At 46.3% G+C, this 13,741-nt stretch overlaps 1 protein-coding gene across 7 annotated transcripts in view; it reads right to left on the bottom strand.

Annotated features, from left to right (window-relative positions):
• The window catches only part of IQANK1 (IQ motif and ankyrin repeat containing 1), a 338,309-nt gene that overhangs the window by 54,306 nt on the left and 270,262 nt on the right, over positions 1–13,741 (bottom strand). The window lies entirely within an intron of this gene.

The raw sequence follows: 13,741 nt of genomic DNA on the forward strand, positions 1-13,741 counted from the left end.
TGATGGTTTAGTAAACGTTCTGTAGTTAAGTGACAGATGGTAGTAACCTTCATGAGTTAGTAGCAAGTGTGACTTGTGATTGATAAACAAGACATAGGCCCTCATAAGGACCCTGGCGGACGGCGGTATTTTGGAGAAAAGTACTGCCAACAGGTTGGTGGTACCTTTCCCCAAAATATGACATTGGCGGTTTTTGTACCACCCCATCCACCAGGGAGGTAACAGCCTCTGGGCTGGAGACTTCAGTCTCTAGCCAGGCGGTCATCACTGTCCCACCTGTGGGATTATGACCCCGCCTACCTCCATGGTTTTCGTAGCTTCCTTACCGCCACGAAAACCATGGCGGTAGACACTATCAGTGACAGGGAGTCCCTTCCCTGTCACTGATAGGGGTCTTCCCCGCCCCCTCCCCCGCCCCAGGTTTCTCCCCCACTCCCCTCCCATTCTAGACCCCTCACGACATACACGCACATGCACGCACCATCGAACACACACATTCGCACACATACACACATTCACCCACGCATGCATACACCCATTCACACACATCCACAGACACTGACATACATACAAGCACACACGCATTCACACAACACAACATACATGCACACTCACAACCATACATGCACACCCGCATACACACACACCAACCAACATACACACACAACACCCCCCACCCCCTCCCCTGTCGCAGCACCCGACTTACCTGATTTCAGGGGGTTCTCTGGCAGAAGAGAGTACGGGGCGCTGCTGCCAGCAGCAGCGTCCGCCAACAGAACACTGCCAGGCCGTATCATGTGTCATGATACGGTCTGCGGCGGTCTACAGGCGTGGCGCTGCTGCTGGCAGCAGCGCCGCCATCCGCCGCCATGGCCGCAGCTGGAATTCCGCCATCCTTCTGGGGGAATTCCGGCTACGGTCATAATATGGCAGATGGCTGGTAGCCACGGCAAATGGTATTTTGGCGGCCGCGGCGGTAGGCGGTCTATACCTCCATTGTTATAATGAGGGCGATAGTCTTATGGCAATGTGCTATGTAGTACATAAGTGGCTTAGTAAGTGTTATAGTAATCATGACAAGGACTTCCACAAGGTTCTTGGTGTTGTGGTAGTAGCCGACTGCTTTACAACACTGCTGTTGCACTGGTTGCATGTGTTTGAGAAATAATATTGGATGGTGCGGAATGGGTTGGTCATACTGTATGGACAAACAGGGCTTGACCAGCCATAGAAGATACTGGGAAGTCTTCGTTTGGGCTGTGGACAGTGGTCTGCTTTCAGAAAAATGCATCATCAGAGAAATATTGCCATAGAAAAATACATCTACAGAAGTAGGTCTGTCCATGAAAAGAAATTCTGACAGTCAGTCCTTTGGTCTTCTAATGGATACTTCTCAATGCAAATTCCTCATCATAAGAATAATTCCTTAGCAATGCCTTTACCTTTTAAGTGCGGGCGTCGGCCACACTACCTCACCAGGGAGGGGGTTACTAAATCCTCGGGTGCGTTGCACCTGAGGATTTTTTTTTTTGATCCCTGGGAGACACTGAAGCTCTTCCCTGTCTCCCCCCGCCCCCCACCCGCCCCTTTGTGACGTCAGTGCGCCTACTATGTGGATTTCCCCATCGGAGCAGGAAGCGGCCTTGTGCTCGAATGGGGAAAACGGCCACAAACGGCCTTCCCCACGTTTGGGAAGGCCTCGTAAGAAAGGGGAGAGTCTCCTCTTTCTTACGAGGCCTTCTGAAAGTGTTTCCTGGTCCCCGATCGCAGCACAGCTGCGATCGGGGGCCAGGAAACACCACTAGACACCAGGGATTTCATTTGGGGGGGGTCGGCCCCCACGGAAAACAGGCCCCTCCCACCCCCCCATTATTATTATTTTTTTTAAATGTAGGTGCCCCCCAATGGACAGGTGGCCCCCAAGGAAACCATACAACAACTAAAAAATATATATATATATATATATATATCTATATATCTATATATATAGATATATCTATATATATAGATATATCTATGTAGATATATCGATGTACATGGATAGATCTTATGTAGATATATATATATATATATAAAGAGAGAGAGAGATAGATCTATATATATATATATATATATATATATATATATATCACTTTTGTCAATATGTGTATGGTTTCCCTGGGGGCTGCGATCGGCGCCTAGGAAAAACAGACCCACATATAAAAGTGATATATTTTATGTAAATTGCTGAGTACATTAGTAAAGTCAGCTATTACCTGCACTATAATACAAATGAAATGTATGTGCGGGGTGGAGGGTGGCTATGGAGAGATGAAGGGCACTTTTGCTGGGTGGTAATGAGGGAATCCGAGGAGGAGGGAGTAGGAGCACCAATAATGATTGTTGGACTGGGCGCGGGAGGTGCTAAAGACTGTGACGAATGGTATGTGACAAGGTGTTTTTTGAGTGTCTTGAAAGAACGTGCTGATTGAGGGAAGAAGCGCAGGTAAGGTGGCCTCTACTGTTGCACGTATCTCACACACACCATCGATTTTGTGACTGTCTACGTAGGCTAGTGTTTTAGGGCAACAGTTTAGCCAATAGCAGAGATGGCATCTTGATGGATGACTTCTGCCGTCACTCGGATTATAGAGGACAGCTCTGACATAGGATCAGAGACTGAGACATCAGATACTGAGACAGCATCTGAGGGATAGGACAATGGCGCAGACTCTGGGAGTGATTTTTCAGTCGGAGGAGTCCCATTCGATAACTCCTCTTCCAGTACATTATGAGGGAGGTGATGAGGACAGTCCTGCTGTCCCTTCGCAAGCTGTTTGTGCAACTGGGTAATAGTGGGTTAGCCCAACCCAGAGAGCAGGTGAATGCGGCGGCAAGCAGAGAGAGAGAGTGCTCTCTTGGGAGCTCCCCAATTTAGTTCAGCCCCAAATTCCACCGCCCAAATCGTATTGTGGAGACATCAAAATTATCTATCAGAAAACAAACTGGTTTTGTAAGGCAGGCACCTGTGTTTTTGGTCATGGGTTCGGCGGCCATATAGAGAAACACACTAAACCCAAACATTTCTGGAAACTAGACATTCGGGGGAGTCCACAGAGGTGTGACTTGTGTGGATTCCCCAAAGTTTTCTTACCCAGAATACCCTGCAAAGCTGAAATGTTGAATAAAAACTCTATTTTTCTCGCATTTCTGTAACACAAACTACAGGAATATGCTGGGATCCACAAAATTCCTACCATCCAGTGATTCCTCACCTGTCTTGATAAAAACACTACCCCACTTGAGTGCCTACACCTAGTGCCTGCATCAGGAATGGATCACCCCAGGGTCAACAGCTGCCTCATGTAAGGACCAACATTGACCGTTATGTAATCTATTCCTGTCGGGGGCACCAGGCCTACCCACACAACTTGGGGGAACGCTGGGTGGAAGGAAATTTGTGGCTCCTCTCAGATTCCAGAACTTTCTGTCACCGAAATGAGAGGAAAAAGTGTTTTTTTGGCCAAATTTTGATGTTTGCAAAGGATTCTGGGTAACAGAACCTGGTCAGAGCCCCACAAGTCACCCCATCTTGGATTCCCCTAGGTCTCTAGTTTTCAAAAATGCACAGGTTTGGTAGGTTTCCCTAGGTGCCGGCTGAGCTAGAGGCCAAAATCTACAGGTAGGCACTTTGCAAAAAACAGCTCTGTTTTCTGTCAAAAAATGGGATGTGTCCACGTTGTGTTTTGGGGCATTTCCTGTTGCGGGCGCTAGGCCTACCCACACAAGTGAGGTATCATTTGTATCGGGAGACTTGGGGGAACGCTGGGTGGAAGGAAATTTGTGGCTCCTCTCAGATTCCAGAACTTGCTGTCACCGAAATGTGAGGAAAACGTGTTTTTTTAGCCACATTCTGAGGTTTGCAAAGGATTCTGGGTAACAGAACCTGGTCAGAGCCCCACAAGTCACCCCATCTTGGATTCCCCTAGGTCTCTAGTTTTAAAAAATGCACAGGTTTGGTAGGTTTCCCTAGGTGCCGGCTGAGCTAGAGGCCAAAATCTACACATAGGCACTTTGCGAAAAACAACTCTGTTTTCTGTCAAAAAATGGGATGTGTCCACGTTGTGTTTTGGGGCATTTCCTGTCGCGGGCGCTAGGCCTACCCACACAAGTGAGGCATCATTTTTATCGGGAGACTTGGGGGAACATAGAATAGCAAAACAAGTGTTATTGCCCCTTATCTTTCTCTACATTTTTTCCTTCCAAATATAAGAGAGTGTGTAAAAAAGACGTCTATTTGAGAAATGCCCTGCAATTCACATGCTGGTATGGGCACCCCGGAATTCAGAGATGTGCAAATAACCACTGCTCCTCAAAACCTTATCTTGAGCCCATTTTGGAAATGCAAAGATTTTCTTGATACCTATTTTTCACTCTTCATATTTCAGCAAATGAATTGCTGTATACCCAGTATAGAATGAAAACCAACTGCAGGGTGCAGCTCATTTATTGGCTCTGGGTACCTAGGGTTCTTGATGAACCTACAAGCCCTATATATCCCCGCAACCAGAAGAGTCCAGCAGACATAACGGTATATTACTTTCAAAAATCTGACATCGCAGGAAAAAGTTACAGAGTAAAACATAAAGAAAAATGGCTGTTTTCAGCTCAATTTAATTTTTATTTTAATTTCAGCTGTTATTTTCTGTAGGAAAACCTTGTAGGATCTACACAAATGACCCCTTGCTGAATTCAGAATTTTGTCTACTTTTCAGAAATGTTTAGCTTTCCGGGATCCAGCATTGGTTTCACATCCATTCCTGTCACTAACTGGAAGGAGGCTGAAAGCACCAAAAATAGTAAAAATGGGGTATGTCCCAGTAAAATGCCAAATTTGTGTTGAAAAATGTGGTTTTCTGATTCAAGTCTGCCCGTTCCTGAAAGGTGGGAAGATGGTGATTTTAGCACCAGAAACCCTTTGTTGATGCCATTTTCAGGGAAAAAACCACAAGCCTTCTTCGGCAGCCCTTTTTTCCCATTTATTTTGGAAAAAACTACATTTTCACTGTATTTTGGCTAATTTCTTGGTCTCCTCCAGGGGAAACCACAAACACTGGGTACCATTAGAATCCCTAGGATGTTGGAAAAAAAGGACGCAAATTTGTCGTGGATAGCTTATGTGGACAAAAAGTTATGAAGGCCTAAGCGCGAACTACCCCAAATAGCCAAAAAAGGGCTCAGCACTGAGGGGGGGAAATGGCCCAGCAGCCAAGGGGTTAAAAGGCAGAGGGTCTAGGGAAAATTCAGAGTGTCTCAATGCCTTGCAACAAAAATGGCTAAAGAGCGGCACACAAGAAATAAGCCCCATTTCCCAGATTCAGAAATCAACAGATAATGCATGGTAGAGCCACGCACAGAAGCACTAATGGATGTCCGGCTTACAGACATAATTATAAGACACTGCATAGATACAGTCGTATGCCCCCTGCTTCTGGCAGAGTGCGCCCCAAAACTTCAGAAGGATCTTTCTTACCTAGCTCACAGCAACGCTGAATGTAGAGCAGGAGTGATTTTACAATTGTTTGCTTGAATACAGACTGGCCACTGCTAGTTTGGGGAAATCCAACAAAAGTTATTTATGTGACCAGTGCTGATGAAGGTGCTCTTGTTGTCCCCTGTACACATGGCTTCCAGGATTAGGGAGAGGAGGAAGAAAAGGGCCAAGGCAGTCATTTTAAACAACTGAATTCAGACAGCACTTTCAGTAGGGGAGAAAGCTTGACCTGAACTGGAAGATGCTTTGAGTATATGGCTTAGAAAAACAAAACAAAGAAATAGGCAAAATGCTTGAAATAATCTCAGTCACAGGTAGTCACTTTGGGGCGCATTCCAGCCCATTGTATATTGCTCATCATGCCAGTATAGGTAAGGCCCAGCCATTTGCAATAAAGATTGGTCTTGTTCCAGCAGGAACAGTCCAGCCCGAACAGCTAGGCGATGGACAGATAGGCCACTCACTTCTAGCACGAAGACAAGATGGGTTTGAGCCTTGTTGGGTCTCAACAGTGAGGTGCAGCTTAATTGCTTTGACACAGTGAGTGATAGGATCAACATCTGGCAATACCCGACACATTATGTGTAGCATGCACACAACTATGGAATTAGAGATCCTCCAGCAGAATGTTTTCACTGTTGGGTAAGATCTTTGCGTGACAGGAAAAGGCTGTCCATCCAAGATTTAAAGTGAGCACACTTGCAGTTCTGCCTGGGCACACACAGATATATGCCCTGGACCACAATAACGGAAAACTAGAAGCACCTCCAAGTTACAGAGGGCAAATTTGTGGATTGCATACACCAGTATACTGCGAAAAGTTTCCTAATATGTGGATGGCTCTCCTCACCAACCACAGAACAACACATAATTGTACCCGAAGTTGTTACTCATCACAAACAGTCATCAACTACAGAATGCGTTTGCTTTATCCAGGCCTCGATGTTCAGTGCCTACTTCAAATTAAACCATAAATGAGGGCCAGATTTAGAGTTTGGCGGACAAGGTACTCAAGCGCAAACACAACATAGTATGCTGCTGTCAATCTCTCAGTACACCTGCCTTATTTAGAGGGAGCCACAGCTACTGTATCCTGTCGACCATGCCCTATTGGCTCATTCGACTGAATACTTCCTCCGGCATCCTGACACTATCTGCCCTATTTAAGTGGACAGCGTAATGCCTTTTTGTTCCCATTATGAGAGTTTCATTTTGAAAAAAAAAAAAAGAACACAAGTTTGGTGTATGGCCATCAGAACCAATGGCGGCCATACCCCAAACTGTAAGTACATTGAAAGGAACAGCCATAACAGCAGTTCCTTTCAACGTACTGAGTACAGAGATGAACAGAAGGCTGGTGGTTATCTCTACAATTGGTGGGCAGAGTACTCTTGGAATGGTGAAGGTACTATCCTCTGCTGTCCCAACGGACACTACTGTGACTACCAAATTCACAATCAAGGCCTGAGTTCCAGCTCATCATCCATGATGCCAAAAAATCTGACCCACACGAAAGATTCTGAGACATAAGACTAGAAGACTCTAACTCTCATCTTACCAAAGACACCTATTACATAAGCTTTCCCACCAAAAAGGACCTCGTTTTCAACCTTCCTTCTGGCATAAAAGCCCAGATTGCCTGATATAAGTTCTAGCTCCTTCATAAAAAGTTATTCCTTCCCAATGACAATCTCAAAATCATCAATCTACGATTTGGTCCAATCCCACCAGGCCGGTAGCATCCTATACTCATCGGCATTTCCAACACCCCAGTAATTCCCATAATTCCTTTACACTTTGCTTTTGAGAATAGCTGTCCACAACCAGATCTCACAAGTCTATATCATAGTCACCATCTTGAAAAAGTGATGCGTGACCAATGTACAGCTTGATAAATGCAAAGATTTGAGTTTAAAAACACTATTTGTTCTGAACAGAAGCCTTTATGATAATAAGCCATGAAAGCACCCTGGACCAACAATTTATGATTTGTTTTCACATCAGTGTGAGCTGCCATCTTAGAGGTTTTCACTGAGCACTCTATAAATGAGAAATGTCCCCTTAGGTAGGTTGTTGATTACAAACCAAAATAAAAAATCATCATAGTTAACACAGTCCACTCCACGAGTTGTCACCACAAACAGCGCTGGGCAGTACTGGAAAGCATCATAGGCAAAGCCGATAGGTCTAGCCTATGAGACAGCCATTGGCTTTGTCAATGTTTTTTTGCCATGCTGCACAGCAGCGCCGCTGAGGATTAATTAAAAAACAAAAAAAATCTATGATGCCGCCAGCGCAAATGCGTCATATTGCTAGCTTTTTTATTGCTGGCGGAACAAGAGGTAACACGAAGGGCATGTTGGGGGCAGAACGGACAACTAAGGGAGTGGGGTAAAAAAAGAGCTATGACGCAGCCAGGACTGGCTGTGTCATAGTTTAGTTTTTTTGTTTATTGTGGGGTAGGAGGCAACCAAGAGAGGGGGAGGCGGGAGGAAACAGAGGGTTAGAAGGTAACAGGGGGCAACACGGAGGGAGGGGTGGGAAGGAGTGGCAGTGAGCAAGCACACAGACAAAGGAAGGTGGGCAGGGCAAGCTGATGGACAACAGAATGTGTGAGGACTGTAGGAAAGCAACAACACAAGCAACAACGTAAACAACAACTGAAGGAGGGAGACGGGTGGGGCCAAGTAACAACACAGAAGACAACAGAGGAAGGGCAGGTGGGGGCAAGCTACAACAGGGACAACAACAGGCTTGGGGTGAAGCAACACGGACAAGGGAGCATGAGTGGAGATAAGCAACACAGGAGGGCAGGCGGATGCAAGCAACATGGATGAGGGAGTGCAGCTGGCAGCAAGGAACATGGTTGAGGGAAGGAGGTGGGGGGCAACAAGATTTAGGGACGGAGAAACAGAGGAGGGGAGGAGTACACAAGTAAACCTGCTAAAAAAGACAAATTCTGGTAGAGTGCTTAAAAAAAAGAAAAAAAGTGCACCTAAAAAAAAAAAGCAGTGTAAGGACACAAGTAATGCATCCATGCGTGAGGGGAAGGATAAGCATGCGAAGAGGAGGGAAGCCTTGGCAGTTGACCAATAAAAAGCATGGAAATGAGACTGACAATGAAGCCAACCAATAGTATGCAATGGACAGCCTCTAAGCCCACTTTTAGGTAACAACAGATCTTGAACAGCCAGCGCATGCGATGTTAAGGTGAACACTAAAAATAGGACACACAGAGATGGAACCTATTGATTCTGGTCAGCGGTGAACAGCCGAGGCAATAGTCCTTGCAAAGAAGTGCTAAAAAATTATCAAGCACAGGCAAAGTGGGCAATTGCCCAGGGCCCTCACTGGGAAAGGAAAAACTCTGTCCATTTGACTATCTTTGTATTCTATTCCCTATCCAAACCTCTCTTTGTCTTTATCTCTGACACTGTCTCCATACTCCATGCTAACTTTAAAATTGTTGGTGTTCCAGGAAAAACATATTTCAACTGCTTTGTTTTTCTCTCTTATCGTTTAACTCATAACATTATCTTTATCAAGTTTTACAACACATAAAGAAACAATAACAAAAACAGCACTGGGTGTCACCCTGATGGCAGGAAACATGCACGTTGGAGTAGTAACAAATATAGGTGGTCATTACGACTTCGGTGGTCTTTTTCCAAGACCGCCGAAGCCGCTTCTGCCAACAGACCAGTGCTGGTGGCCCAAAGACTGCCATATTTTGACTTACGTAGGAGTTCCGCCTGTTTACGGGTGGAAATCCGACCCAGTCTGCCTGGCCAACGGACGAAGAGAGGCGCTCCACCACCAGCACCGCCACGCCAACAAGACTCAGCCCACCGTATTATGATATGTTATATGGTGAGGAGGAGTCCTGTCGACGATGGAAAATGCCAGGACCCATCCCCTCCCAGACATATGGGTGTATGTCTGAGTGCATGTATGCGAGTGAATGGGTGTATCTGAGTGAGTGGGTGCGAGTGTGTGGGGGTGTATGTTAGTGAATGAGTGGTGCATGTATGTAGGTGTGTGGTCGTGTGGGGGGGGGGTGTCTGTCGGCGACAGGAATGGAGATTGCTGTTGCCGGGTGCATGACCGCCAACATTTTCGTGGCGGTGTGACCACCACAAAAATGCTGGCGGTCTACAAAGTGGTAATACCAATGGCGGTATTGCGGCTACCGCCTGGCCAGAGGTGCTCGCCTCCGGCCCGGTGGTCCGACCGCCCTGGCGAACGCAAACCGGCATGATGGCGGTCAGTTGACTGCCAAAAGCATAATGACCACCATCGTCATGTGTTAGCCCCCGCCTAAAGGGGACTTGAGTTAACAAAAATGGGTAATAAAAAAGTTGTATGAAATATCCTGGAATCAAAGTTACAAAAGATCTAGATAGGATAGCAGAATCTACTTTTAAAACGGTGTTTGCGGAGACAAGTAAGCAGTTAATAAGCTGGTCCCATCTACCACTAACAATCTTTGCTAAAAGCCGATTTGGGAAAGATCACCATCTTACCAAAATGTATTTTTCTTTTTAATACAATCCTCTGCATTTTAAGAAAGAGTGGCAAGAAAAACTATAAGGGAAATGTTATACATTTATCTGGGCATCAAAGGAAGCAAGGATCTCCTGGAAGAAGCTTTGCAGGAGATGGGATAAGGTTTCATTGCCCGACTTTCCGCTTTATACATAGGCTTTTCAGCACAAAAGTGTAGACGTTTACTTCACAACCCAGAGGGTACTTGAATTAGCTGCCTGTTTAAGGAAAATGCTGAAAGATGTAAGAAAGGGTGGTGAAACTCAGTTCTTGTGTACGTTTGCGGATGTGAAATCTACAAGAAAGTGAGATTAAAGGTTTTGCAGGTGATGGCCTTTTTCTTGTCCCAGATAAGACCGGACATAAAGCTCCAGTATTTTAGCAGGTTTGCCATGGTCTGGGAATCTCTGGGTACCCCAAAGTGCTTGGGAGACAAGCCAGCAACTACAGTTATGGGGACAGGAATACCAAGATGGGGCCAGTTACTACAGGATGGCAAGCTTCTCCCCTGGGATGGCTTACAGAAGGCTGCAGTGGGGACATCTCTATCTTCAAGTTTCTCCAATTAAAAAGCTTGTCTCCGGTTTTGATCACGAAGGGTGAAGACACTAATGAGTTGGAAGAACAATTGCTAAAAATGAAATCAAGGAAGAAAGCGGTATTGTTGTGGTACTGGACACCATGGATGGGGACTTTGAATTGCCTGAGGAGCTATGGGGAAAGACGTAGAGGTCGCAGATGAAGATTTATGGCAAGTAACAATGCATACTCTACAGTACTGTAGAACCTGCCTATTTATAAAGGAGCCATATTTTCTCCCTCCACAGAGTGTTTTGGACACGTAAAAGATTTTGAAGATGGGGGAAAAGGATTCTGTGCATTGAATGAAGTGCAGTTTAGAAAAGGCTGATGGAGTGCTCCATGATCCAACAATATTGGGAAGATGTGGGTAAAGACAATAATCAACATTCTTCGAGTAGATATCAAGGTAAGCCTTAGATTAATCATTTTTGAGGGAATGGATGAAACTGAGAAGCTGAGTAAGGCTAATGGTAAGTTGTTGTTCTATCGGATACTGTTGGCAAGGAGAGAAATCTGTAGAAAATGGTTATCTAAAGCACCACCCACCAAATCTGAGTGGCTCAATTCTACAATGTAGGTTTTAAAAATGGACACACATTACCTCCACCAAAAGATTTAAGATATGGCAACCTTCGATTACATGGAAAGAGGTAGATTATCAGGGGAGAGTGAATTATGACAGTGCATAGCGCTACAGAGGAATACTGGCTTAAAAATCCTATGATTACACCAGAGTTGGACCTTGGAAGTTGGACCTTGGAAGCTGGACTGGAACGGGCCAGATCCAAAGGGTTGTTATACATTTCCCAGGCATGGTGAACCCATGGTTCCCCTAATAGGTTAGGAGGGTGGAACACGGGGACCTGGGGTTCACAGCTGGAGATGAACGAGGACAAAACAAAACCCCCCAAAAATGTATAGTAAAGTAAAAATGTTTCTCTTACAAGGGCCCCTCAAATATGTCTTGCCGGGGCCCCTGAAATCCTTAAGATGACACTGCATTCCCCTGATTCAAAACCAAAGATCTTGGTTTACATAGGGCTGCCATGGGGACCGACACAGACAGGGAAGAAGTTCTCAGCCCTGCCAAGTGCCGCGCATCCCAAGTTAGCCTGACGCATTTGAATGCATGCCCCCACATCGCTGCTTCAAAAAGGATTATCACGCATGCTAAGCACCTCACCATTTGTCAAGGCGGTTTGTGGTCAGTGCAGCAAGTGCTCAGGCAGGTTCGTTTTTTCAGCCATTTTAATGTGCCCCCGGCAATATGAGCCGGGCCCAGAGACAAGGTGGCTATGGTTGCCAATGAAAACGCCCGTGGGCTCTGCTTGATACAATTTAGTTTTAGCACTCCTTTGGCTCTATCTCGTCCGGCCCTCAGGCCCCCTGTGCTGCTGTGACTGAATCACGCTCTCATTACAGGATGCAATGGGTGGTGCCTTGCGAGCCCAGACGTACCGGGTCATTTGCACACCCGGGCAACCACGTGTAGGATGCAGGGACGGCCCTCTCAGCGGCATGATGCAATCAGAGAGACAGCTCCAGCCTTTCTGCAGGGCCGGGTGAGCTCTAAGAGCAGTGCATCCACTGCCGGCCTGGTCTGCACGCCAGACTGCAGCAGGAATAACTCCCGCACTTGGCACACTACAGAGCAGACAATAGAGACCACTTGACATGCAATACAGCCCGTGAACATATGAGCATAGAAACGTACTTTGACAACATTTATATAGTGGATATCATTTGGCCGCTTTATTAGTGTGGACAAGCAATCGTGTGACTGCCCAATGTTGACATATTTATTGATTATGAAAACCAGTCACTGATCAAAAAGCGTTTAGTACATATGTCAAAATAACTTTTATCTTGTTAATTCTTTCGTTTTAAACTTTACACGTTTAGGTTCTACATTTCACAATTTGTAATGAGTGACTGGTGGCCTTCAAGTCCTGGCCTACCTTTGTCCTGCATCCTTTTATCCTTTGAATTTTTAGGCAGTCCCACCTTCCGTTTAATGGAAAGGCTCACTACGATAGCGTTTGTTTTACCAATGTTGTTTATTAGGGGGTAGCCTTCCGTTCTTTGAATTAGGCCCAACTCGCTACCTGGCGTGTTCTATGCCCTGCCATCCGACATGGCGGGTCTGGGCTGCGAGTGCCGTGTTCCGCTTAGTCCCCTTACTTTGCCACCTTACACCCTGCCGTGAGGCATCCCAAGGTGTGTGGTTTTTGTTCGCACACCCCCTTACTAGGTGTGTCTCCCAATGAATTTTTGGTAAAACTTTATCTGTCTTCCGCTACGCCCTTCCTCGTCTGGCATTGCGACTGTATGCGTCTTCGTTGGGGTGGGAGCGCGTTGTCCCGATCCAGATGATCCCGATTTTGGGACCATTTGGGACGCTCGCCTTAAATGTATCCTGTGACCCCCCCCCCCCCCTACACAGCTTGCGATGTTTCTAGTGGGGGGTTTGAAAACCGCAAACCCCCCACTAATGGTGGAGTCGTATCTGACCCCCCCTTACCTGTTGGCCACCCTAGGGGGTGGGGGGCGCGTCACCCCTTCACTGGGGCACGCCCTCCCCGAACCGGTTTAACCGGTCCCTTCCGGGCCAAGGCGGCCATTAAGACGCCGGCCCTCTATGCACCCTGCGGGGGCGGCCTTTGCACCAGCTGAGCCTCCACAGCCCTCAGAGCTTCTACCCAGCCGGGCTCTTCTAAACATCAGCGGCGGAACAGACGCTGTAACATTTCAAGTCACCCAGTGCCCGAAACTAAATTGTCTTGTATTGACTGTCAGAATTCGCTGATATCTCACTCAGCCACACCAGAGCAGGGGAAGTGCATGTTTTTATTCCATGAGTGAAGTATTGCATAGATGTGGGTGCTTGGCTACTAGCTCTTCTAGAAGGGTGCTATTTTCAGTAATGTTGTGTGGCGTTGTTTTGCCCACAAACGGGAAACATTGCTTTGAAAGTGGTAGTTGGGACTGAAAATGAAGGTGCTTTGCATGCGGATGAATTTTGTGGATCTAGTTTTCCGTTAAGCAACTTAAGAGGTGAAGAACATGTCTGATTTTAACTTG

The sequence above is a fragment of the Pleurodeles waltl genome, chromosome 2_2, assembly GCF_031143425.1.
Source record: "Pleurodeles waltl isolate 20211129_DDA chromosome 2_2, aPleWal1.hap1.20221129, whole genome shotgun sequence".
Lineage (NCBI taxonomy): Eukaryota > Metazoa > Chordata > Amphibia > Caudata > Salamandridae > Pleurodeles > Pleurodeles waltl.